Source organism: Rhinopithecus roxellana, chromosome 16 (assembly GCF_007565055.1).
Source record: "Rhinopithecus roxellana isolate Shanxi Qingling chromosome 16, ASM756505v1, whole genome shotgun sequence".
Lineage (NCBI taxonomy): Eukaryota > Metazoa > Chordata > Mammalia > Primates > Cercopithecidae > Rhinopithecus > Rhinopithecus roxellana.
In genome coordinates, this window is record NC_044564.1 from 37,291,216 (window position 1) to 37,317,952 (window position 26,737).

At 39.5% G+C, this 26,737-nt stretch overlaps 1 long non-coding RNA gene across 1 annotated transcript; it reads right to left on the reverse strand.

Annotated features, from left to right (window-relative positions):
* Window positions 1–561: 561 nt before the first annotated feature.
* On the reverse strand, window positions 562–25,806 carry LINC02843. The gene is made up of 4 exons (XR_004053870.1): window positions 25,606–25,806; window positions 20,943–21,687; window positions 1,627–1,721; window positions 562–775 (listed from the first exon to the last, which is right to left on the reverse strand). It is a non-coding gene; the product is annotated as a long intergenic non-protein coding RNA 2843 (long non-coding RNA).
* Between the last annotated feature and the right edge of the window lie 931 nt (window positions 25,807–26,737).

Consider the following 26,737-nt stretch of genomic DNA (forward strand, 5'->3'; position numbering starts at 1 on the left):
TAACTAACGAATTCCCCAAGTACGAAAATACATGTATTTGCCCATGGAATCCAACCCAGTGCTGGTCACATAGAGGGCATGGAATTCAACAAATACTTGAAAAACGAAGTGAAATGAAAGGGAAGAATGACAGGGAAGCAGAATGTATGTAGGCACACTTGCCATTTATCCCCAGCTAGGAGGCTGGCTGTTTGTCTTACACAGATGGCCAGAATGGTGCCATGAAGGTCTTTCTTCCAACTTCCTTGACCTGATAACAAATGTGCTTCCAGGTGTGACAACCTGAGCCATTGTTTCAAATGAGCCCAGCCTTCTTCCCCTCTTTTTTGAAAAAAGCTCTCACTTTATTGAGGTATAATTGTAACACAAAAAACTGTATTTAATTAATGTATACAATCTGATGAATTTGGAGATAAATATATGCCCATGAAACCATCCTACAATCAATCTGCCTCTTTGTGGATGCAGTTCTGTGTGTGACCCTGTAGTTAGGGCAGACTTTCAGCATAACAACCTCAGAAGCCCAAGTGTGGAAAGGCATGATAATATCACAACGAGGAGGAGGAGGTCATTGTATCTTTCAATATAGCTGTGTCCATGACTTCCTGTCTCTGTACACACATTTTTCCTTCCCTACCTTTAGTTAGATCCTTTTAATTGCTCTAGTGTGTTATATGCCATTCAGGGATTTGACCTTAGGTAGGGGTGGGAGCTGGTGATGGCAGTCGCCTTCATATTTGGTGCTGGAGCTTGAAGGCACCCACATAAAGGGTACCTGGAAAATAAGATGAATATGAAAAGGGGAGAGCAAGAAGGAGCTGAAATGCATCAGCTGGAGCCCAGGAGAGCAGATAGAAATGCAGACCCTTTATTGTGTTCCTTCTGCCCTTGAGGGTCTGCATGTCCTGGAGAAGCCAGGTCTTTCATCACACACAGCTGGCCCAGCAGTCAGAGAACCTGAAGGAGGACTGGGGGGAAAGTGGAGCAGCAGGAGGCCTGGCTGTGCCTTGCGCCAAGGAGGTGCATCCACAGATGAGGGGTGAATACCAAAGGCATGTGAGTGACTTGAAGTGGCTATTTCTTGGAAGCAGATATGGTAAGGTGATTTACAAGATGGTGGTTGCTTCATGTCTGTGCTTCAAATACTGCACTAGAGCCTTTCTTTGGCTCCCTCTGGCCAGAAACACATGAGAAAGGCAACTGTGGAAATGTGGTTCAGCCTGGCCAAGTGGACACCTTACAAAGCTGCCATATCTAGCCCCAAAGAGATTCTATCAGACAAGGCCAAAATAAAATAAGCCAATTTAATAAAATTGTTTGTTTTAAATTGTACTAGAGAAGTAGTAATCAATTTTTCTGTCATTTCTCTTTGACATTCTTAAACATAATTGAGGATCCCAAATAGCTTTTTTTTATGTGGATCATAGCTATTGATCTTTATCGTTTTAGAAATTAAAACAAATAAATCTAAAAATTAACTTATTTATTTAAAAATAAGAATATAAACCATTACATGTTAATATAAATAAAATCTTTTTATAAAAATAACTACATTTCCCAAAATAAAGGCTATTTAGGGAGATGAATGGCATTGTTTTACATTTTTAAAATATCTTTAATGCCTACCTTAATAGAAGGCAGCTGGATTCTCATAGCTGGCTCTGCACTCAATCTGTTGTGATGTCAGATTACTCATCATGTAGCCTCTGGAAAATTCCATTCTAGACTCATAAGAGGATGAGACAAATAATGTCTTAGTGTTATCATGAAAATAGTTTTGACTTCATGAATCCCTTGAAAGGATCTTGGAGACTCCTGGAGTCCCTGGACCATACTTTGAGAACCACTTTACTGGAGAAAAATGCGTTGTTCTCTAATATTGGTGAAGCACTCGGGAAAAAAACTACACTTGGAAGTTTTAGTTATAAAACCTACGGCTATCCACAAGTGAATTCCTGAGGCAATGGTCTGGATAATATAACTCCAAGTAATATGCTAATGGCTCCACTATTTGACTAACTCAGGTATTTGTCCCTATCATTGCAAGAAAATCACAACAACATTTTGTCTCTGTAGATACTAATAGTAAGAGACAAAATAATTGGGAAGAGAGAGGGCTAGAGAAAGAACAGGGACAGGAAGAGAGAAGAAACAGAGAATGTCACTGGTGCAAGCATCTGTCTGCAGACCCCAGAGCCCATTTGCTGTTAAGGAACATGCTCTGGAGTTATGTGTATGGACTCAGAAGAGGTTGACCTTAGAAGGTGTTTCACCAGCCTCAGGAATCAGTTTCCACGCATTTCCTGAAGTTGTAAACAGTGGACCAAGAATTTTCCTGGGTGGGAGGAGTGAGCTCATTGTGAATATTTACAGATTTTCAATGCCCGTGGCTCATCCCTAGTATGTTTACCAGCAGAATGTAAACCACATTATTGTACCGTTTGCCTGTTTATCATTGAGGTTTTCATGTGACTCAAAATATTTTTGCAGGTTTCTTTCAAGAAGTATTTGTTTTAAAGATGATTATAAGGCAAAACTCTTTTCTCCTAGAAAATATGAACATATTCATTGAGCAGCTAACTGCTGTTCAAGATAATATAAATTTTTATAATATCCTTATTATAAATCAAAGCCCTTATTTGGAATCAAAGTCCCTAGAAGATCAACATTTTTTTGTTTTCATGAAGTCGTGGGCCTTAGCCTAGTTTTCAGAAATATTTTGGAAAAGTACCAACTTGTGATACTAATCATCCAGATACTATCTGGACATAGCCACTATTTTTATAATCATTACCCTCTCATTGAACCTTCGTGGAATGAAGATAAAGTCATGGTCAATGTTTTCCTGAAAATAAACTTTAAAAATGCAACATGATTTTCTTTCAAATTAAATTAAAATGATGAGGCATTAAAAACAATTTTATTTCAATAGTTTTTGGGGTACAGGTGGTTCTTGGTTACAAGGATAAGTTATTTGGTGGTGATTTCTGAGATTTTAGGGCATCTGTCACCTGAGCAGTGTACGATGTACCCAGTACGTAGTCTTTTATCCGTTACCCCTTTCCAGCCTTCCCCGCTGAGTCCTCAAAGTCCATTATACCATTCTTGTGTCTTTGAGTCCTCATAGCTTAGCTCCCACTTATAAGCAGGAAATATGATATTTGGTTTTCCATTCCTGAGTTACTTCACTTAGAGTAATGGCCTCCAGCTCCATCTAAGTTGCTGCAAAAGACATTATTTCATTCCTTTGTATGGCTGGGAAGCATTCTATGCTATGTATATACACTTTCTTCATCTACTTGTTTGTCCATGGGCACTTAGGTTTGTTCTATATCTTTGCAATTGCAAATTTTGTTGCTATAACCATGTGTGTGCAAGTGTCTTTTCATATAGTGACTTCTTTTCCTTTGGGTAGATACCCAGTAGTGGGATTGCTGGATCGAAGGATAGCTATGCTTTTAGTTCTTTAAATAATCTCCATACTGTTTTCCAGAGTGGTTGTATTAATTTACATTTCCAGCAGTAGTGTAAAAGTTTTCCCTTTTCACCACATTTTTTGACTTTTTACGTATGGCAATTATTGCAGGAGTAAGGTGGTTTAAATAATCATTTCCCAGATGATTAGTGGTGTTGAGTAATTTTTCTTTTTTATTTACTGTCGAGTATTTTTATTTAATATGTTCATGACATTCACTCAAGTTGCTGCAATTAGCAGTAGTTAAGTTATGCTCTTCTTTTGGTGTTTTATTTTATGACTATTTTACAATTTATTGTTATTTTTTAAACTTTTATTTTAGGTTTGAGGGTACATGTGAAGGTTTGCTACATAGGCAAACATGTGTCATGGGGGTTTGTTTTACATATTATTTCCTCATCCAGGTATTAAGCCAAGTATCCAATAGTTATCTTTCTGCTCCTCTCCCTCCTCTCATGCTCCCTCTTTGAGCAGACCCCAGTGTCTGTTATTTCCTTCTTTGTATTCATAAGTTCTTACCATTTAGCTCCCACTTGTAAGTGAGAACATACAGTATTTAGTTTTCTGTTTCTGCATTAGTTTGCTAAGGATAAGAGCCTCCCACTCCATCCATGTTCCCACAAAAGACATAGTCCCATTCTTTTTTATGACTACTTAGTATTCTGTGGTGTATATGTATTTAACATTTACACCATTTTCTTTAACCAATCTGTCATTGATGGACATTTAGGTTGATTCCATGTCTTTGCTATTGTGAATAGTGCTGCAATGAACATTTGTATACATCTGTCTTTATGGTAGAATGATTTATATTCCTCTGGGTATGTACCCAGTAGCAGGATTGCTGGGTCAAATTATAGTTCTGCTTTCAGCTCTTTGAGGAATTGCCATAATGCCTTCCACAATGATTGAACTAATTTACACTTTCACTGACAGTGTGCAAGTGCTCCCTTCTCTGCAAACTCACCAGCCTGTGTTATTTTTTGACTTTTAAATAGTAGCCATTCAGACTGGTGTGAGATGGTATATCGTTGGCTTTGATTTGCATTTCTCTAATGATCAGTGATGTCGAGCTTTTTAAAATATGCTTGTTGGCTGCATGTATGTCTTCTTTTTCTTTCTTTTTTTTTTTTTTTTTTTTATTATACTTTAAGTTCTAGGGTACATGTGCATAACGTGCAGGTTTGTTACATATGTATACTTATGCCATGTTGGTGTGCTGCACCCATCAACTCGTCAGCACCCATCAATTCATCATTTATATCATGTATAACTCCCCAATGCAATCCCTCCCTCCTCCCCCCTCCCCCTCCCCCTCCCCATGATAGACCCCAGTGTGTGATGTTCCCCTTCCCGAGTCCAAGTGATCTCATTGTTCAGTTCCCACCTATGAGTGAGAACATGCGGTGTTTGGTTTTCTCTTCTTGTGATAGTTTGCTAAGAATGATGGTTTCCAGCTGCATCCATGTCCCTACAAAGGACGCAAACTCATCCTTTTTTATGGCTGCATAGTATTCCATGGTGTATATGTGCCACATTTTCTTAATCCAGTCTGTCACAGATGGACATTTGGGTTGATTCCAAGTCTTTGCTATTGTGAATAGTGCCGCAATAAACATACGTGTACATGTGTCTTTGTAGTAGACTAATTTATAATCCTTTGGGTATATACCCAGTAGTGGGATGGCTGGGTCATATGGTACATCTAGTTCTAGATCCTTGAGGAATTGCCATACTCTTTTCCATAATGGTTGAACTAGTTTACAATCCCACCAACAGTGTAAAAGTGTTCCTATTTCTCCACATCCTCTCCAACACCTGTTGTTTCCTGACTTCTTAATGATTGCCATTCTAACTGGTGTGAGATGGTATCTCATTGTGGTTTTGATTTGCATTTCTCTGATGGCCAGTGATGATGAGCATTTTTTCATGTGTCTGTTGGCTGTATGAATATCTTCTTTTGAGAAATGTCTGTTCATATCCTTTCCCCACTTTTTGATGGGGTTGTTTGTTTTTTTCTCGTATATTTGTTTGAGTTCTTTGTAGATTCTGGATATTAGCCCTTTGTCAGATGAGTAGGTTGCAAAAATTTTCTCCCATTCTGTAGGTTGCCTGTTCACTCTGATGGTAGTTTCTTTTGCTGTGCAAAAGCTCTTTAGTTTAATTAGATCCCATTTGTCAATTATGGCTTTTGTTGCCGTTGCTTTTGGTGTTTTAGACATGAAGTCCTTGCCCATGCCTATGTCCTGAATGGTACTACCTAGATTTTCTTCTAGGGTTTTTATGGTATTAGGTCTAACATTTAAGTCTCTAATCCATCTTGAATTAATCTTCGTATAAGGGGTAAGGAAAGGATCCAGTTTCAGCTTTCTACTTATGGCTAGCCAATTTTCCCAGCACCATTTATTAAATAGGGAATCCTTTCCCCATTTCTTGTATGTCTTCTTTTGAGAGGTGTCTGTTCATGTCCTTTGCCCACTTTTTAATGGGGTTGTTTGTTTTTCTGTTGTAAATTTGTTTAGGTTCCTTATGGATGCTGGATATTAGACTTTGTCAGATGCTTAGTTTGCAAATATTTTGTCCCATTCTGTAGGTTGTCTGTTTACTCTGTTGATAATTTCTTTTGCTGTTCAGGAGCGCTTAAGTTTAATTAGATAACATTTGTCAATTTTCCTGTGTCCAGGATGGTATTGCCTAAGCTGTCTTCCAGGGTTTTTATGGTTTTGGGTTTCACATGAAAGTCCTTAATCCATGTTGAGTTATTTTTTGTATGTGATGTCGGGGTCCAGTATCAATCTTCTGCATATGGCTAATCAGTTATCCCAGCACCATTTATTGAATAGGGAGTCCTTTCCCCATTGCTTGTTTTTGTCAGTTTTGTCGAAGATCAGATGGCTGTAGACGTGTGACCTTATTTTTGGGATCTCTGTTCTGTTCCATTGGTTTATGTGCCTGCATTTGCACCAGTATATGCTATTCTGGTTACTGTAGCCTTGTAATATAGTTTGAAGTCAGCTGATGTGATGCCTCTAGCTTTGTTCTTCTTGCTTATGATTGCGTTGACTATTTGGGCTCTTTTTTGGTTTCATGTGAATTTAAAATAGTTTTTTTCCAGTTCTGTGAAGAATGTAATTGGTAGTTTGATAGAAATAGCATTGAATCTATAAATTGCTTTGGGCAGTATAGCCATTTTAATGATATTGGTTCTTCCTATCCATGAGCATGGAATGTTTTCCCATTTGTTTGTATCTTCTCTGATTTCTTTGAGCCATGTTTTGTAATTCTCATTGTAGAGATCTTTCACCTTCCTGGTTAGCTCTATTCCTAGGTATTTTATTCTTTTTGTGGCAGTTATGCATGGGATGGCTTTTCTGATTAGGCTGTTGTTGGTGTATAGGAATGCTGGTGATTTTTGTATTGATTTTGTATCCTGCAACTTTGCTGAGGTTGTTTATCAGCTGGAGGTACTTTTGGGCTGAGACTATGGGGTGTTCTAGGTATAAAATCATGTCGTTTGCAAACAGAGGTAGTTTGACTTCCTCTTTTTCTATTTTATGCCCTTGATTTCTTTCCCTTGCCTGATTGATCTGGCTAGGACTTTCAATACTATGTTGAATAGAAGTGGTGAGAGACGGCATCCTTGTCTTGTGCCGCTTTTCAAGGTGAATGCTTCCAGCTTTTGCCCATTCAATATAATGCTGGCTGTGGGTTTGTAATCGGCGGCTCTTACTATTTTGTGGTGTCTTCCTTCAATACCTAGTTCATTGAGTGTTTTTAACATGAAGGGGTGTTGAATTTTGTCAAAAGCCTTTTCTTCTGCGTCTATTGAGATAATCATGTGGTTTTTGTCTTTAGTTCTGTTTATGCGATGAATCACATTTATTGATTTGAGTGTGTTAAACCAGCCTCTCATCCTGGGGATAAAGCTTACTTGATCATGGTGGATTAACTTTTTTTTTCTTTTTTTTTTTGAGACAGAGTCTTGCTCTGTCACCCAGGCTGGAGTGCAGTGGCATGATCTCGGCTCACTGCAACCTCCACCTCCCGGGTTCAAGCAATTCTCCCGCCTCAGCCTCCTGAGTAACTGGGATTAGAGGTGCCTCTGACCACGCCCAGCTAATTTTTTGTATTTTTGTAGAGACAGGGTTTCGCCATGTTGGCTAGGTTAATTTTGAACTCCTGAGCTCAGGCAATCCTCCTGCCTTGGCCTCCTAAAGTGCTGGGATTACAGGCGTGAGCCACTGCACCTGGCGTGGATTAACTTTTTGATGTGCTACTGGATCCAGTTTGCAAGTATTTTGTTGAGACCTTTTGCATCAATGTTCATCAAGGATATTGGCTTGAAGTTTTCTTTTTTGTATGTGTCTCTGCCAGGTTTTGGTATCAAGATGATGCTGGCCTCGTAGAATGAGTTGGGGAGAAGTTTCTCCTCAATTTTTTGGAATAGTTTCTGTAGAAACGGTACCAGCTCTTCTTTGTACATCTGGCAGAATTTGGCTATGAATTCATTAGGTCCCAGGTTTTTTTTTTTTTCTGGTTGGTAAGCTATGTATCGCTGATTTAATTTCAGAGCTCATTATTGGTCTGTTCCGGGAATCAATTTCTTCTTGGTTGAGCACTTTTTCATGTTTGTTGGCTGTTTGTATATCTTATTTTGAGAATTGTCTATTCATGTCTTTTGCCCATTTTTTAATGGGATTGTTTTTTCCTTACTGATTTGAGTTCTTTGTAGATTCTGGATATTAATCCTTTGTTGGATGCGTAGTTAGTGAATATTTTATTCCACTCTGTGGGCTGTCTGTTTACTCTGCTGATTATTTCCTTTGCTGTGCTAAAGCTTTTAAGTCCAATTAGGTTCCATCTATTTATTTTTGATTTTGTAGTATTTGCTTTTGGGGTCTTAGTCATGAATTATTTGCCTAAGCCAATGTCAAAAAGAATTTTTCCCATGTTATCTTCTAGAATTTTTACAATTTCTGGTTTAGGTTTAAGTTTTGGATCCATCTTGAGTTGATTTTTATATAAGGTGAGAGATGGGGATTCGGTTTCATTCCTCTACATGTGGCTTGTCAGATTTTTCCAGCACCATTTGTTGAATAGTATGCCCTTTCCCCAATTTATGCTTTTGTATGCTTGTGGAAGATCAGTTAGCTCTAAGTATTTGGCGTTATTTATAGGTTCTCTATTTTGTTCCATTGACTGATGTGCCTATTTTTATACCAGTACCATGCTGTTTGACATTGGGTAATGTGATGTCTCCAGATTTTTTCATTTTGCTTAGTATTGCTTTGGTTATGCAGATTCTTTTCTGGTTTCATATGAATTTTAGTATTGTTTTCTAGTTCTATGAAGAATGACAATGGCATTTTGATGGGAATTGCATTGAATGTGTAGATGGCTTTTGGCAATATGGTCATTTTCACAATATTGATTCTTTCTATCCATGAGCATGGGATTGTTTCCATTTGTGTCCTCTATGATTTATTTCAGCAGTGTTTTGTAGTTTTCCTTGTAGAGATCTTTCACCTCCTTGGTTAAGTATATTTCTACATATTTTACTCTTTTTTTTTTTGGCAACTGTTGTGAAAGGGACTGAGTTCTTGATTTGACTCTCAGCATGGTCATTGTTGGTGTATAGCAGTGCTACTGATTTGTGTACATTTATTTTGTATCTTGAGACTTTATTGAATTCATTTATCAAATCTAAAGAATGTTCAGGGTGAGTCTTTAGGGTTTTCTAGGCATACAATCATATCATCAATAAACAGCAATAGATTGACTTCCTCTTTTCCAAATTGGATGCCCTTTATTTCTTTCTCTTGTCTGATTGCTCTGGTTAGGACTTCCAGTATTATGTTGAATATAAGGGGTGAAAGTGGGCATTCTTGTCTTGTTCTCGTTCTCAGGGGAATGCTTTCAACTCTTCCCCATTCAGTATAATGTTGGCTGTGGGTTTGTCATATATGGCTTTTATTACTTTGAGGTAAGTCCCTTCTATGTCTATTTTGTTGAGTTTTTTTTTTAATCATAAAGCATGACTGGATTTCATCAAATGCTTTCTCTGCATATTGAGATGATCATATGATTTTTAAAGAAATTTTCTGTTCATGTGATGTATCACATTTATTGACTTGTGTATATTAAACCATCCCTGCATCTCTGGTATGAAACCCACTTGATCAAGATGTGTTATCTGTTTGATATGCTGTTGGATTCAGTTAGCTAGTATTTTGTGGATGATTTTTACATCTATATTCATCAGGGATATTGGTCTGTAGTTTTCTTTTTTTGTTATGTTTTTTTTTTCCTGGTTTTGGTATTAGAGTGATTCTGGCTTCATAAAATGATTTAGGGAGGATTCTCTTTATCTTTTGGAATAGTTTCAGTAGAATTGGTACCAATTATTCTTTGAAAGTCTGACAGAATTCAGCTGTGAATCCATCTGGTCCTGAACTTTTTTTTTGTTGTTGGCATTTAAAAAATTACTAATTCAATATTGCTGCTGGTTATTGTTCTGTTCAGCATTTCTATTTATTCCTGACTTAATCTAGGAAGGTTGCATATTTCCAGGAATTTATCCATTTTCCCTAGATTTTGTAGTTTGTGTGCATAAAGCTGTTCATAGTACCCTTGAATGATCTTTTGTATTTCTGTGGTATTGGTTGTAATATCTCCAGTTTCTTTCTAATTGAGCTTATTTGTATCTTTTCTCTTCCTTTCTTGGTTCATCTTGCTAATGGTCTATCAATTTTGTTTATCTTTACAAAGAAACAGCTTTTTGTTTCATTTCTCTTTTGTATTTTTTTTCTTTTTGTGAGACTGAGTCTCCCTCTGTCACACAGGCTGGAGTGCAGTGGCATGACCTCGACTCACTGCAACCTCTGCCTCCCTGGTTCAAGTGATTCTCCTGTCTCAGCCTCCCAAGTAGCTAAGATGACAGGTGTGCACCACCGTGCCTGGATAATTTTTGTATTTTTACAAAAAAATTCAAAATTATTTTATATTCTTTTGGAGATGAGTTTCACCATGCTGGCCAAGCTCTTCTCAAACTCCTGAGCTCAAGTGATCTGACTGCTATGGCCTCCCAAAGTGTTGAGATTACAGGCATGAGCCACCGCACCCAGCCATTGTGTCGTTTTTGTAGTAGTAGTTGTTGTTTTCTTTCAATTTCATTTAGTTCTGCTCTTATTTTGCTTTTTTTTTTTCTCTTGGGTTTGGGTTTAGTTTGTTGCTGTTTCTGTAGTTCCTTGCAGTATAACCTTAGATCGTCTATTTGTGCTCTTTCAGATGTTTTGATGTTGGCATTGAATGCTATGAACCTTTTTCTTAGAACCACTTTTGCTGTATCCCATAGGTTTTGGTAAGTTGTGTCACTATTATTGTTTATTTCAAATAATTTTTACATTTCCATCTTGATTTGATTGTTAACCGAAAAATTATTTAAGAGCAGATTATTTAATTTCCATGTATTTGCATAGTTTTGAGGGTTCCCTTTGGAGTTGATTTCCCATTTTATTCTACTGTGGTCTGGGAAGATACTTTATATGATTTCTACTTTCTTAAATTTATTGAGACTTGTTTCATGGTCTATCATATGGTCTATCTTGGAGAATGTTTCATGTGCTGATGAGAAGAATGTATATTCTGCAGTTGTTTGGTAGAATGTTCTGTGAATATCTGTAAGTCCATTTGTTCTAGGGTATAGTTTAAGTCCATTGTTTCTTTATTGACCCTCTGACTTGATGATCTGTCTTAAGTTTATATGAATCCTTATGTGTTAGGTGAGTCTCTTGAAGTCAGCAGATATTTGGTTGGTGATTTTTTTTTATCCATTGTGTCATTCTGTATCTTTTAAGTGGAGCATCTAGGCCACTTACATTCAACTTTAATACTGAGATATGAGGTACTGTTCTATTTATATTGTTAGTTGTTGCCTAAATACTTTGTTTTTACATTGTGTTATTGTTTTATAGGCCCTTTGAAATTTATGCCTTAAGGAGGTTCTATCTTAGTTTATATTGAGCTTCTGTTTCAAGGTTTAGAACTCCTTTCAACGTTTCTTGTAGTGTTGGTTTGGTAGTGGCGAATTCCCTTAGCATTTGTTTGTCTGAAAAAGAATTCATCTCTCCTCCATTTATGAAGCTTAGTGTTGTTGATTACACAATTCTTGGCTGACAATTATTTTGTTTAAGAAGGCTAATGATATGTTCTGGGTCTCTTCTGGCTTGTAAGGCTTCTGCTGAGAAATCTGCTGTTAGACTGATAGGTTTTCCTTTGTAGATTACCTGATGCTTTTGTCTCACAGCTCTTAAAATTATTTCCTTCATGTTGACTTTAAATAACCTGATGACTATGTGCCTTGGTGATGATCTTTTTGCAATGCATTTCCCAGGAGTTCTTTGAGCTTCTTGTATTTGGATATCTAGATCTCTCAGACCAAGGAAGTATCTAAGACCCGGGAAGTTTTCCTCAATTATTCTCTCAAATAAGTTTTCCAAACTTTTAGAATTCTTTTCTTCCTCAGGAGCACCAATTATTCTTAGAGTTGGCTGTTTTACAAAATTCCATATTTCCTGATGACTTTATTTATTTTGATTCTTTTTTTCTTTGTCTTTTCTGTTTGGGTTAATCCTAAAGCCTTGTCTTCAAGCCCTAAAATTCTTTCTTCTACTTGTTCTAGTCTCATGGGCAATTTTTATGTCATGTCTTTTCTGATTCTAAAACTGTTGCATATTTATTATACCAAAATCGAATAAAGCAGGGAATTAAAAAATCACTTGTAAATCTACTACTGCTCAAACATGTGTTTTAGTGTATGTTCTTCCAATAACTTTTTCTAACCCTATCTATATATACAGTATATACATTCATGCATATCTGTACGTATGACTTTTAAACAAAATTGAGTATTGCATCAAAGTTTTGATAAGCCCAGGGCATCCATTTTGAGTATCTCAATGAGTTGAAATTTCCCTTGTGTGAGAGAAGGAGCTGGCTTGCATCTCTGCGTGGTGATTTGGGCTGGGAGTGACTCCAGTATTGCTGCACGGTCATCAGCTTATGAAAAGCTCCCTGCAGGTAGGAGTAAGGTGCCCAGAGACAAAGTGGCTTTGAGTCCTTATGTGTCAGTAAAGGGCACAGGGTGAGGGCAGGTTTGGGATGATGGGCATATTCATTCTCAGCCAAGAGAAGGAGAGAACCTTGCCTACCCCAGCTCTTGGCTGGCAGCATGGCAGCACTGGGCACTCAGCCTCACAAAGGTGCTGGGCTCAGAGAGCAGGAATTGGTCAGGAAAGAGGGGCCAGAGACGGCAGCAGAAACAACTTCAGTCTACCCCTCTGTAAGGGTCCCCCTTTAGTAATGAAGAGGAAGCTCTCAGGAAACTAGCAGGAAGAGGGTAAGAGAAATAGTAAGCAAGAGGAAGAGAAAGAGCAAGTATGTGACTGAGAACATGTGTGTGTGTGTGATGTATGTGTGGTGTGTGTATAGTGTGCCTAGTGTGGATGGTATGTAAAGGAGAATAAAAAATATCAGGACTCCCAAACTGAAGCAGGGAGGCTGAGCCATGAAACACCAGCTTCCAAATGAATAGCTCTAGCATTGTGCACTAGCCAGGTCCCCATGGACAAGTAGGAAGCCTCAGGGATCTGCCATGGGCTGCCCCACAGATCATTCAGGAGTAAATTTTCTGCTGGCCTCTCATAAGCAAGGACATGCCCATTGTAATTTTAGGTGTACAATCTAAGTCTAGCTCCTAAAACTAAAGTCTACTCATTCCATATTGATAACATCAATTACAAGCTTATCTTCCCAGGTTCAGAATGAAGACTCCTCCCTCCTACCCAGAGGTGGCTGCATAATTCACTCTTCCTTTGCTCCTTTTTTTTCCCTTCAAATAGTCACCTTTTCTGATGTGAAATGTAGATTAACTGGGCACTAACTAAAGTCTAACAGGAATGTAACCATTTGCTTTACTACCTGCCTGCCCCTCTTTCTGTCTGCCATCCCTCAATTTCAGGAAATGTATAAATACTAAGTCTCCTGAAAACATCTTTGGAAAAACAGCCACAGATGTGTCTGTGGCTCATTTTTCTTTTTTTCCAGACGTGCCCTAAAGCTAGCTTAATAAGCCTTGGTACCTTAGTCACTCATCTTGGTTATCAGGTGTGTGCGTGTGCAATGTGTGGAGGGTGTGTGTGATGTATGTGAGAAATAACCAGCATTTGGAAGCTGACACCACAGGAGTGGCCACTCAAGGCCCAGCCATTGGAAGGGCACACCAGACAGGGACAGAAGACCCCAGGAGTGACGGAGACTGACCAGTTCAGGGTCCAGAGCTCATCCCAGTCTCTCTTCTGGAGACCTCCCTCTTGGTCTAGAGCTGGTGTCAAGAACTCTAAGCCTAGGTGCAGTGAAGGAGGAGTAACAATGCCATACCTTGCCCGGAGCGCAGAGCGGAATGTGAGAATGAAAGTTCTGGCTTGAACTCCTCTAAGGCTCCCCATGTCCTCCGGATCGAACCCCAATCCCTCCCCAGGCCCCGGACTCTGCGGCTCCTTGTGGGTTCATCTGCCCACAGGCCACATGTGGGGGGCTGCTGCTTGTGTCCTGCACCCTGCCTTGCTTTCCCAGCTCTGGGCTGTGTATCTGTCTCCTTAGAACATGTGTCAGCTCCCTCTGTTGAATTCCTTAGGATTCTGTCTCACTGCTTTCTTTCTCCAGAGACTTTTCTCTAATGACCCCCAATCTCGGTCAGGTGTCCTCTGTGTGCCCTATGGCCCCTGGTACAATCTCTTGTCTTGGCCTGCCCTGACCAGAGTAACTTTGAACAAACTGTTTTGCTTCAATGGGCTTCTGGCTTCTTCATCTAGAAAATCAGAGTTGGACAATGCGATGTGAAGTCCTCTTGTGTGAGAACCTTTGTGATTCTCCAAATTATTTTTTAATATTAGTTATTTAACCAGCTTTTAACTTCTACTCCTCTAAGCAGCTGGAGGACAGAGGAGGAGGAAGGTGACCTGGCAATTCACCTTTGGAAACTCTTTCAGCTCTTTGCCCAAAAATGGGAACTTGGTTTCTTGGCTGTCCTGGCCATATTCAAAGGCTGGAAACTACTTGGATTGATCGAATGAGACCAAGGATATGAGGAGATAAGAAACTGTGTTATGGTTCCTAGTTTTCCCTTCCAAGGTCAGTTGCTCCCCTGTCTTCATGCCTAGAGGGGCATGTGGTCATTAGCCAGCTGCTTTGAAAGGAAAGGAAATCACCTCTCTAGAAGCAGAACCCTCCCACATCCAGGTTCAGGAGGCTTCGGCAATGGACTCACTTTTCAGACCAGTGAGGAATGGTTTGGGTTTTTGAATCACAATCTAAGAAGAAGAAGGTCCACCAGACGCCTGCCTTTAATGACAAGAAGAATTTTGTTTGAATTAGTTGTTTCATTACAGCTGCATGTACATGATAAGCTGATCCAGGTTGAGAACTAGAGCAACACAGGAGCTCACCGGGTACTTCCACACATCCCACCCTGTTTTGTTATTGCTGCTGTCATTTCTTTCCTTTTAACAATTTCTCGTTTTGAAATAATTTTGGACTTACAAGAAATTGCAAAAAATAGTATCATGTTACCGAGTATTTGGTTCTCATCCCAGTCCCGTGTGTGCGTGTGTGTGTGTGTGCACACTTGTTCGTGTGTATAGTTCACAGTTTTTGTTTTGACGTATTTAAGAATAAATTGCAGACATGTGGTTCCCTTATTGGAACACTTCACTGTGCATATCCAAAACCCAGGGGTATTCTCTTTTATAACTGTAGTGCAACTATCAAAGCAGGAAATTAACATCAATACCATTCTATTGTCTAATCTACAGACCTTATTCCAGTTTTTCTAGGTGTCGCACTATTGTTATTTTTCTGATCCAGCATCCCACATTGCTTTTCGTTGTCCTGTCTCCTTGGTATCCTTTAATCTGGAATAGTTCTTTAGTCTTTTTTAAATCTTCCATGGTTTTGATTTTTGTGAAGAGTGGTGTTCATTATTTTGTTGAATATCCCTCCAAATGGGTTTGCCTGACATTTCTGCAGAACATGTGTGTGTGTACGTGTGTCTGTGCACATGCGTGTGTGGTGTGTGTTTGTGATGCGTGTGTGGGCATACAGTTCATGCATTTTTGGCAGAGATACAACAGAAGTGGTGCTGTGTCAGATCAGGAGGAACGTGGTAGCAATTTGCCCCATCGCTGGTGATGGTAGCGAGAGTTACTTGGTGAACACAGTGCCACAGGTTTCTTCACTGCTAAGTTCCTATTTTCCCCTTTGTCATTAATGAGAATCTTGGGAGGTGATACTTTGAGACTATGCAAATATCCTGCTTCTTATCACACATTTGCCAGTTGATTTTAGCATCTTTTGATGATTTTTGCCTAAAACAGCCATTACAGTTGTGGGTGCCAAGTGGTTTTCTAATTCTGTCATTCCTTTTGCATATATGAGTTGGCATTCTCCTGAAAGGAAGAGCTGGCCCTTCTCCCATATTTATTTGCTCATATCTGTGTGGGTGCATGGATTCCTTGTCTATGATATAGGTTATAATCCCTTATTATCACTATTTAGTTCAAATTATTCCAAATTTGACCAGTGGATGCCTTTTTCAGCTGGCTCCTGGGTCCTCTTGCTGTGTCTCCATCCTCTTCTAACACTTCCTTAATTTCCAGGGCTGTGTGACCCTCCAGGCTCATCTTATGTGTTCCCTGCACCAGACCTGGGACCAGATATTTCTCTGAGGAGCCCTCCTTCCTGTTGCTGGAGAATGGCATTGAGCAGGCGTGATGATCTGAGTGTTCTGACTCACCACCCCCAACCCAGCTTGTCCTGGGTTGGGGTTTCCTACAGCCACCTGCACCTCTCAATCAGTTTCCCTCTCAGACTCTCTGTCTCCCAGCACAGTCCCCTCCCAGCACAGTCCTCTCTTCTGTGCTCTAAGCTTCATGGTACAATGGCCTGGTAAACATTTTCATTTGGATCTTAAAGGAAGCATGTCCTTGTTGTGGGCATCCCCCCCCACAAAAAAAAAAAAATTATATTTTGAAGTCCTAACCCTCAGTAATTCAGAATGTGATGTAGTTGGAGACAGGGTCTTTAAAGAGGTGATTAAGGTAAAATGAGATCCTTCCAGTGGACTCTAATCCAACCTGACTGGTGTGTTATAGGCAGAGGAGATGCGGACACAGACACACACAGAGGGATGACCATGTGAGTATACAGGGAGAAGACAGTGATCTGCAAGCCAAGGAGAGAGGCCTTAGAGAAACCAACCCTGCCAACACCTTGATCTTGGACATCCAGCCTTCAAGACTGTGAGACAGTAGATTTCTGCTGTTTCAGCAACTCCCCCAACAGCCCATCTGTGGTCCTTTGTAACGACAACTGAAGCAGGTGAATGTAATCCTTAACAGAACTCATGCCTTCTCTCTGCCTTGCTTCTCAACTTAGTGTGCCCCACCTCAGGAAATGGTGCCACCATTCAGCCATTTGTTTATGTCTGTCCTATCAATATTTCTTCTTCATCTTCTTCTTCCTTTTCCTTCTCCTCTCCTCCTCCTCTGCCTCCTCCTCCTCCTCTTCTTCTTCTTGTTCCTTTTCCTCTTCTTCTTCTTCCTCTTCCTCTTCCCCTTCTCCTTTTCCCCTTTCCTCTCCCCCTTCTTCTCCTTCTCCTCCTCCACGTTCTCCTTCTCCTCTTCTTCATTTTCATCTTCATTTTTAAAGCTGGAATAATTCTATAAAGAGAAAGTTTCCTCACAAACTTTTTGTTGTTTTGACATCTCATTTGTATAGGAAAAGCAGGATTAAAATATTTGATTCTTTTTTATTTTCTAGTTTTCAAAATAATGAGTTGGCTTCTTAGCATCCTTTAAGTGTGGCAAAGAAGTTTTTTTTTTTTTTTTTTTTTTTTAAGTATTATTATGGACTCATGGGAATAAACATATTTTATGTACTTCAAATTGTTGCAGTTATTTTTATTGATGTTCAAATGGTCCCAATCCTTGGTAAATGGGAGATTAACAAGGTGCCTCCTGAAACTCATTTGGCTGGTTCTAATGGACCTCATAAGAGGCTTTTCTCTTTCTGTAACAAGATATTCCAGGATTGTCCTATATATTTCCTGCTCAGATCTTGAAATGCACCTTTCTTTAAGGGTTCTTAGTTGTTGTTGTTTTTTTTTTTTCTGGGGAAAACGTACTTAGAGACAACTTAGGTACTAGGCTAGGATGCTTATTGCTGTTGTGCTGATTTTTGTTATTTGGCCTTTTCAGTAGACAGAGCTAGGAAATAGAAAAGTAAAATATAAAGATTAAATACATCATGAATCCAAACTGCAACTTCAAATTTAAATTTAAGTGATAGACTTCCCCCCCATTTTTTGGAGCAGTAATCTCTCTCTCTCTCTCTTTCTCTCTCTATATGTAATACTGTATATGATTTGCCATTTAAGCCATTTTAAGTATACATTAATTACTTTCATAATCTTGTGCACCATCACCACTATTTACTTATGATTGTTTCATCATCCCAAACAGAAACTCTACTCATTAAGTAAGAATTTTCTATTCCACCTCCCCCCAGCCCCTAGCAACCTTTAACTTAACTTTTTGTTTTCAGGAATTGTCCTATTCTGAACATTTCATATAAGTGGAATCTACAGTATTTGTTCTTTTGTGTCTGGCTGACTTCACTTAGCATAATGTTTTCAAGCCTCATCCACGTTGTTACATGTGTCAGAGTTTCATTCCTTTTTATGGCTGAGTAATAAATATCCCACTGTAGGCATTAACAACACTTCATTTATCCACTCATCTGTTGATGGGCACCTGGCTTGTTTGCCCCTTTTGGCTGTCGTGAATAGTGCTGCAATGAGCACTGGCATAGAAGTATCTCTTTGAGTCCTTGTTTTCAGATTTTTTGGGTATATACCTAGGTGTAGAATTGCTGAGTTATACGGTAATTCTGTTTAGCTTTTTGAAGAACCACCAAACTGTTTTCCATAGTGCAGCACCATCTTACATTCCCACCCACAATATCCTAGCATCCTGATTTCTCCACATTCTTGACAACACTTGTGATTTTTTTTTCCTTAGTCATCCTAACCTGTATGAAGTGATATCTCATTGTGGTTTTGATTTTCATTTTCCTAATCATTAGTGATGTTGAGCATCTCTTCAGCTGCTTACTGGCCATTTATATATCTTCTTTGGAGTGTTGACTATTCAAGTCCTTCGACAATTTTTTGATTGGGTTGTTTGTCTTTTTGTTGTTGAGTTGAAGGACTTCTTTCTATATTCCCAAGTCCCAGCTGGGCTGCAAAGATCCAATTTCTTCAATCAGTAAATAGCAAGAAAAAGCAAAACAAATGTAAATGAAATCTAGATAGTAAAATCTTATTGTCTGATTTGAACATATTTTCTCCCTGTCTGTAGGTTGTCTTTTCACTTTCCTGATAATAAGCCTTGATACACAAAAATTAGATAAAGTCTAATTTATCTATTTTTTTTATCTTTTGCTGCTGTTGCTTTTTAGTGTCATATCTAAGAATCCAGTGCCAAATCCAAGATTATGAAGATTTATTTCTTTGTTTTATTCTGAGGCTTTTATTAGCTTTAGTAGATGCTTAAATTATAATTTTCCATTGTATGAGTCAGGATAAGTTATACTGTTTTGCAAACAATAAACCCTGAAATCTCAGGATATTAACACAATTTAAAATTATATATTGCTTGGCACACAATGCATTATGGATTAGGCAATCCTCCTACATCTTGTAGCATGCAGTAAAAAAAGCCTGTGAGAGATGTTTTTAAAGATCACCCTTGGGCTGGACGTAGTGGCTCATGCCTATAATCCCAGCACTTTAGGAAGCTGAGGCAGGCAGATCACCTGAGGTCAGGAGTTCGAGAGCAGCTGGCCAACATGGTGAAACCCCATCTCTACTAAAAATACAAAAATTAGCCAGACGTGGTGGTGTGCCCCTGCAGTCTTAGCTACTTGGGTTGCTGAGGCAGGAGAATTGCTTGAACCCAGGAGGTGGAGATTATAGTGAGCTGAGATCATGCCACTACCCTCCAGCCTCCAGCCTGGGCAACAGAGCAAGACTCTGTCAAAAACAAACAAACAAACAAATAAAAAACAAAAAACCCAAAACCAAAAAAAAAAAACCAAAAAACAAACAAACAAACAAAAATCCCACACCTGGAAGTATGCGATTTTCACCTATTTTCCATCAGCTGGAACTCAGTCACATGGTCTCAACCTAACTGCAATGGAGGCTGGGAAACGTAGTCTTTCTGCCTGCCTACTTGACTATTTTAAATTAAGAAATTATTGGAAAATATCATTTAATCAGGCATGCTATTTTTGCTTTTTGTGTCCTTGAATATTATAAGATGATAACTCAATTCATTCATGTTGCAAATACAAGACAGTTTATTGTGTTAATTTTAATATTTTATAATTTATGTTAGTTGCTATTTTCTAGCACTGAAACCAGCACTCATTAGAGCTAATGGCATTCTATAATGGAGAATCAGGCAGTCCCCTTAGGGAGGGAAGGTCTGTGAAGTGTTTACAATGCCCTTTAGACGGCAGCCTGCTACCAGATAAAGAATGTGAAACAGTTTTGTCACTTTTGGCTCAGAGGATGCTCTCTTTATAAATGTGTTTTGAAAGCAGGAAACAGGACAAAAGCAAAGAAGAAAACAGTGACAGGAAAGAAAGAAAAGAATGGAGATGAAGGGAAAGAAAAGAGAAGGATATGGGACAGACAGAGAAGAAAAGGGGGAAGGCTATAGGACTGCAAGAGATACACTCACTTGCTGCTGTGCCTGTCTCAACACTGCACCCGAGCCAGGACAGAAGAAAGCAGTGCTGAGCACTGCCAAGTCCCCATGCTTGTTGACAGAAACCTGTGACCAGACCTTGAGAACCTCATCACAGCATGCTTGTCATTTTCAAAAAAGAGACATGTTAGGAGGTCTTGATTAATACAAAGTTATCTTAGGATGGAGTATGAATCCAGTGGCCTCCAGAGGAAAGACAGGGCTATGTGTCCTTTGTCACCAGGGCAAACAGTGCCTCCATGCCAGGCAAAAAGCAAATCATGTGGGACCTCTTGCTTCAGTCACGTGGAAGATTCTCCCTGCAGTAGATGTGGACCATAGAGAATGAGCATCTACTGAAGGTCAAGCAAGTTTATGCAACTGGAGCATTTTATTGGGAAATCACTGGGGCTCTTCGATCTGCATCAAGGTTAGATTAATACAAAATGTGGTGAAATGCTGTGCCCCAAGGGCAAGAGAACACAGCCTTTATGCTCCCTTATGCTTTTGCAAGCTCAGATTCCTGGTGTCTCTAGTCTGTGGGTATTAATGAGGTCAGAATTCTCATGACAGTTATTTTCTTTGGTTCTTGCACATACCTGCACGATACAGAATGTCTCTCCCTTGCTAATGCATTGCCCACCACAGAGGCTGTCCACCCTGTGCACGTGGATCATCCTCATACTTTTCCCTTCTACACTTATTGAGCTCTGTCACTTGAGAAGCCGTTAGAGGGTGCAGCTGTCACCTGCGAGAAAGCTGATGTCAGGCATGACATCTCCCAGGGTTTCCAAATCACAATCCACCCAGCATGAGCACTGCTCAATGTTCCTGGACAAGAAGGTATCATCTCACAAATTTATTCATGCAAATAGAATCACTTGACTACCCCACCTGCTCACCCGATTTTCCTTTATAGTTTGAATCCTGGCTGAGTCCCAAGAAGGACCCTATTATACAACTAGCACATTCTCAGTTTTGAGGACTCTGTATTCTGTAACTTCTTGCATTATAAACCAAACTAACATGATTTCATGCCTCCCCTGATTTCACTGGTGCCATCATCATTCATTGAGAGGTTGATGTGCAGAGCTTTTCTCTGGACACATGATGGAGAAGACGACAGGCTGGCCAGCCACTGGGAAGCATGTCCCATGTCTGCCACTCATATAAGCTCTTCAATGTATTTTCTCTGTTTATCATCACACAAACATAATGAGTTATCATCGCTCCTGTTTTGTATCTGATGAACATCATTTCCAGGTCTCAGCAGTGAGTAAGGGGTTGGATTAAGCACTATGCTTTTCACTGCTATTCTTTGCTGTCTTCCTGCTCTGAGTTTATCTGAAACAGAAAGGAGAGAGAGTAAGTGTCTACACTGTGGTTCTCCAAACTGACCTCCTTCAATGTACCTAAGAAAGAAGAAAGAGTAATCATCTTATTATCAGAAAATGATTCTAACGATTGAGCTGCTGATCTCTGTTATGAACACAAATCTCAACCCTAAAACTCAGATGTGTAGGTTTTTAAAAAATCACCTGTAATTCAGCTCAATATCTACATCAGGCCTCATTCCTCTGAGCTGGTGGAGCAGGGTAATTCCATTTCTTTTAGGGCCCCCTCGCCCTGGAGACAGGGCTTGTGTGGTGACCCACTCTCAAGGTGGTGGTTGGTGCCCAGTTGATCTTCATCATCTCTGTACAGAGGTAATAACTTGGTCTTGGTCTTAGTCATTGTCCTGGGATGAGGTGTAAAAAAATGTGTTGTTTTATGCCTCGCATTAAGCCACACCAATCTTTCCAAGGATGCCAAGGCAGGCAGGCTTCCACGCGGCCAGAGCCTTGCTGTTTCTTTGTAGTTTGCTGGAAAGCTTGCAAAGCCATGACCCGTTCACGAGAGCAGTTCCCCTGCATCCACCCAAACCACTTTCCACAAAAGCCATAAAACCTGGAAGCAATGAGACCAAAATGGTCTCATAAAGCAAAGTAAAATCCTACCCAGCCACATAAATTAAAAATTTTCCAATTATTATAAAATGTCTTTCTTCTTCCCTCTTTCTCTTTATCTGTGCATACTCTTGGGGTTTAGCTCTCTTCTAGAAACTTTCCCTAATTGCTCTGATCCCAGAAATATTCTTTTGTCTGAACTCCCATTTTTCAATTAACATCTGACACATCTTTTATTAGCTTAAAAAACAAAGTTAGCGTCTTGTCTCCTTAACAGATTTTGCTCCCCTAGGTCTGGGGCTGTGTCCAACTTCTTTATCCTTTTTTTTTTTTTTTTTTTTTTAAATACTTATATAGTGCTAGGTATAGGGAGTAGCCTAAAGAAAAGTGTATTGAATGTTTAAATTGCTAAATAAGTACATGTTCAAATATACATGTACCTATATAGGCTACATGTTGTATTATTTGATTTTTTTCAAATAATACAAGAGTGCATAAAGCCATTTCCAATTCCTTCTTTATCACTGGAAATATTCTTTACTCTGAAATAAAATTTGTCTGATATTAATATAGCCACTTCAGTCTTTTGTTTTGTTTTGTTTTGAGACAGAGTCTCCTTCTGTTACCCAGGCTGGGGTGCAGTGGCATTATCTTGTCTCACTGCAGCCTCTGCCTCCCAGGTTTAAGTGATTCTCCTGCCTCAGCCTCCCAAGTAGCTGGGATTACAGGCACCACCACCATGCCTGACTAATTTTTGTATTTTTAGTAGAGACGGGGTTTCACCATGTTGGCCAGTCTGGTCTTGAACTCCTGACCTCAAGTCGTCTGCCTGCCTTGGCCTCCCAAATTGCTGGGATTACAGGTGTATCCAGTCTTTTTTTGAGAAGGGTTAGCACAGTGTATCGTTGTTGAACATTTTAGTTTTAATCAGTTTGTCTATTTATATTTAAAGAGAATTTCTTGTGTTTATTAGGTCTTGTTTTTTTGATTCAATACGACAATCTCGGACTTTTTATTGTGGCATTTAAACCGTTTATACTTAATATGATTATTGCTGTGGTTAGGTCTAAGTATCTCCTCCTGCTATTTGCTTTCTATTTGTAACATTATTCAGTGTTACCCTTTTCCTCTATTTTTGCCTTTTTAAAAATTAATTGAAAGTTTTTATGGTTCCATTTTATCTTCATTGTTGGATTTTAGCTGTAACTCCTTGTTTTGTTCTTTTACTAGTTGGTGCAGGGTTTAAAATCTTTAACTTAACATAGTCTACCTTCAAATCATATTATACAGGTTCACTGACAGTATAAGAAGCTTAAATAACATACTTCTATTTGCCCTTTTCCACTTATATAGTCTTTATGGTTTTGTTGTCATACATTCACTTATACGTATGTTATGAATTCCATAGTACATTGGTATTACTCTTGATTAAACAATCATATTTTCAAAAGATTTAAATTCTAAAGTATATATATTTACCGGTGTATTTACTAGTTATCATTTCTGGTACAGTTTATTCATTTTCATCTGGTTTTCATTTCATTTTCCTTCTGCCTAGAAGACTTCTTTCAATCTTTCTTATAATATATGTGTAACTAGAGTCCCTAAAGGAGAGAGGTTGTGGGAAGGGCAGAAAAAATATTTGAAGAAATAATGACTGAAAAATCTCCAAATTTGATAAAATGATAAAGCCACAGATCAAAATATGCTTAAGGAGCCCTTTGCACATGAGATATGAGTGTCACATAAAACTGTCCTGCCACTCACTGTTGCTATTTTTGTGTTTTTCTTTTAAATTCTTTTTGTCTTTTTCATTTTGAATAGTTTCTATTGTTATGTCTTCAAGTTCACTAAAAGTTCAGTTTGGATCTTTTTTTTTTAATCTTTTTTTTAAGAGACAGGATCTCACTGTGTCCCTCAGGCTGGAGTACAGTGGAGCTATCATAGCTTATTGCAGCCTCAAACTCCTGGGCTAAAGCGGTCCTCTTGTCTTGGCCTCCCAACGTTCTGGGATTACAAGTGTGAGCCACCACACCCCATCAATTTGGGTGTTTTTTAAAAAAATACCTTTCATAAAATGCTCGTCATCACTGGCCATCACAGAAATGCAAACCAAAACCACAATGAGATACCATCTCACACCAGTTAGAATGGTGATCATGGCCAGGCGCGGTGGCTCAAGCCTGTAATCTCAGCACTTTGGGAGGCTGAGATGGGCGGATCACGAGGTCAGGAGATCGAGACCATCCTGGCTAACACGGTGAAACCCCGTCTCTACTAAAAAATACAAAAAACTAGCCGGGCGAGGTGGCGGGCGCCTGTAGTCCCAGCTACTCGGGAGGCTGAGGCAGGAGAATGGCGTAAACCCGGGAGGCGGAGCTTGCAGTGAGCTGAGATCCGGCCACTGCACTCCAGCCTGGGTGACAGAGTGAGACTCCGTCTCAAAAAAAAAAAAAAAAAAAAAAAAAAAGAATGGTGATCATTAAAAAGTCAGGAATGCCTTGTTAGGCATTTTGTTTTGTATCCTGTGAACAACAGTAACTCTTTAAGGGCTTTACTTAAGCTCAGATTTGCAGAAAAATCACTCTGACTTCAATGTGAAGAACAGTTTGAATGAGTTTCAGAATAGAAGGGGTGTCGAGTTAGGAAGCCACTGTAGATTTCTGAGTGAGAGATGAGTGTAGTTGGGGCCAGGATGGGAGCAGAGATGGAAAGAGGTGGGCTGACCTGAGATACAAGGTGTGGGGTGACTCTTGACCCTTCCCGACTGTACCCTGTTAGATCAATCACCAAGTTCATGTGAACGCCTTTCTAAGGGGAATATTATTTTCACAGAGTAAACACATTTTTTATTAATATGTTCATAAATATACTTTGTTACAGTTCTGACTATTGCGTGCAGTACCTCAGAAAGGAAACCTATTTATTAACTTGTACCCAGAAAGGACTCTAGTGAATCTCTTCTGATATTTACCCAAGAATTCCCCTAAAACACTCAGTAAAGAAAAACCTCATTCCAAAGGCCTAGTTCAATATTCCTCAAACTGTAGTGTGCATGAGAATCACCTGGCAAGCTTGTTCAAACAAATATTTCTGGGCCTCATTCCCCAGAGTTTCTGATTCAGTAAGTCTGGGTTGAGGCCAGTGACTTTTCATCTCTATCCAGTTCCTGGGTGATTTTGATGCCGCTGGCCCGGGGACCACTGTGTGGGAATCACTGGTGAATCAGAAGCACTGTAGCCAAGAGGTGAACTTCCTGGATTTGACACAAAAATTCTGTCCCTTTCCCGTGCCGTGACTTGGTCAAGTGACTCACCCCTCTGTGCCTTTGTCTCCTCATCTGGGTCTTGGTGAGGCTTAGAGTGAGGACTGTTTGGAAAGCATTAGGACAGATGTATAAGGAGCATATATAAGCTTTTATACATAAGAAAGTAAGTTCCATGTGCCTTGCATATTCTACAGTTCTCAGTGTATGGTGAGACAGATCCTGCTTTCAGTTCATTCTTGGCGAATGCTAGTCAAAATTCTATGTGATGTCACCACAGAAATCTTTAGTTAACAGTCTTGGAAAGGACCCAAACTCTGCTCCATTTCCACCTCCTTGGGTTTGGGTAAATTCTCAGCAGGACTGTGCATTAGGTGAGTGTCTGCTTCTCCCCTGGGTCCCCATAACTTTGCCTGCTCCTAAACAGGCAGTCACGTCTGGGAAGAGACAGTAGATAATGGAGCCAGAGAGCTGACTCACCACGTGGGATGGCTGTGGGCAAGTTTCCCAGGTTGCACAAGCCACAGGGTTTTCTGAAACAGATGGAAAGACCGCCTCTGCTGGCCGCTGGCTGACTTCAAGATAGTCGTGCTGTGTTAAGAGGTGTGAGAAGAAAAGACCCATAAGAGACCCTGTCATCCAACTTTTAGATTCCTCCGGATTCCTTAGCGATAAGCCATGCAGGGCTCATTACACATTCCATTTATGAAATTTCCATGGGCAAAGACTCGAATGCCCTTTAACTGGGTGTGCACATGGGCATCGTGTAGTTTTCCAGAGTAACCCAAGATACTGGGGTGGAGAGAAAAATGGAACCAGAAGACAAGCCGGCTTCTACAAAAGCCACCCAGCAGTCAGCCAGCCCAGACTCTCAAATCGGGACCTGGGGGCCAGCCCTAGGTAGACAGGCAAGACGTCTTCCAAAGGCTCCCATGTCCTCTTAAAGTGAGAGCCAGACGTTAGCAATCATTCTTACAATTTTTAAAAACCATATTATGAGCTGTTATTTTAAATATCCCTAACCTAGGATAGTTAATAACAGAAACAGAAAACATTTAAGATTTTTAAGATATAATAATTGAAGATCTTGAGTCAGGCTTTAAAATTAAAGTAACTTTGAAATGAGGTCAAAGTTAGAACATTCAGCAAGGAATCTTAATTAGAAAAGTGTGACTGGGCAAGA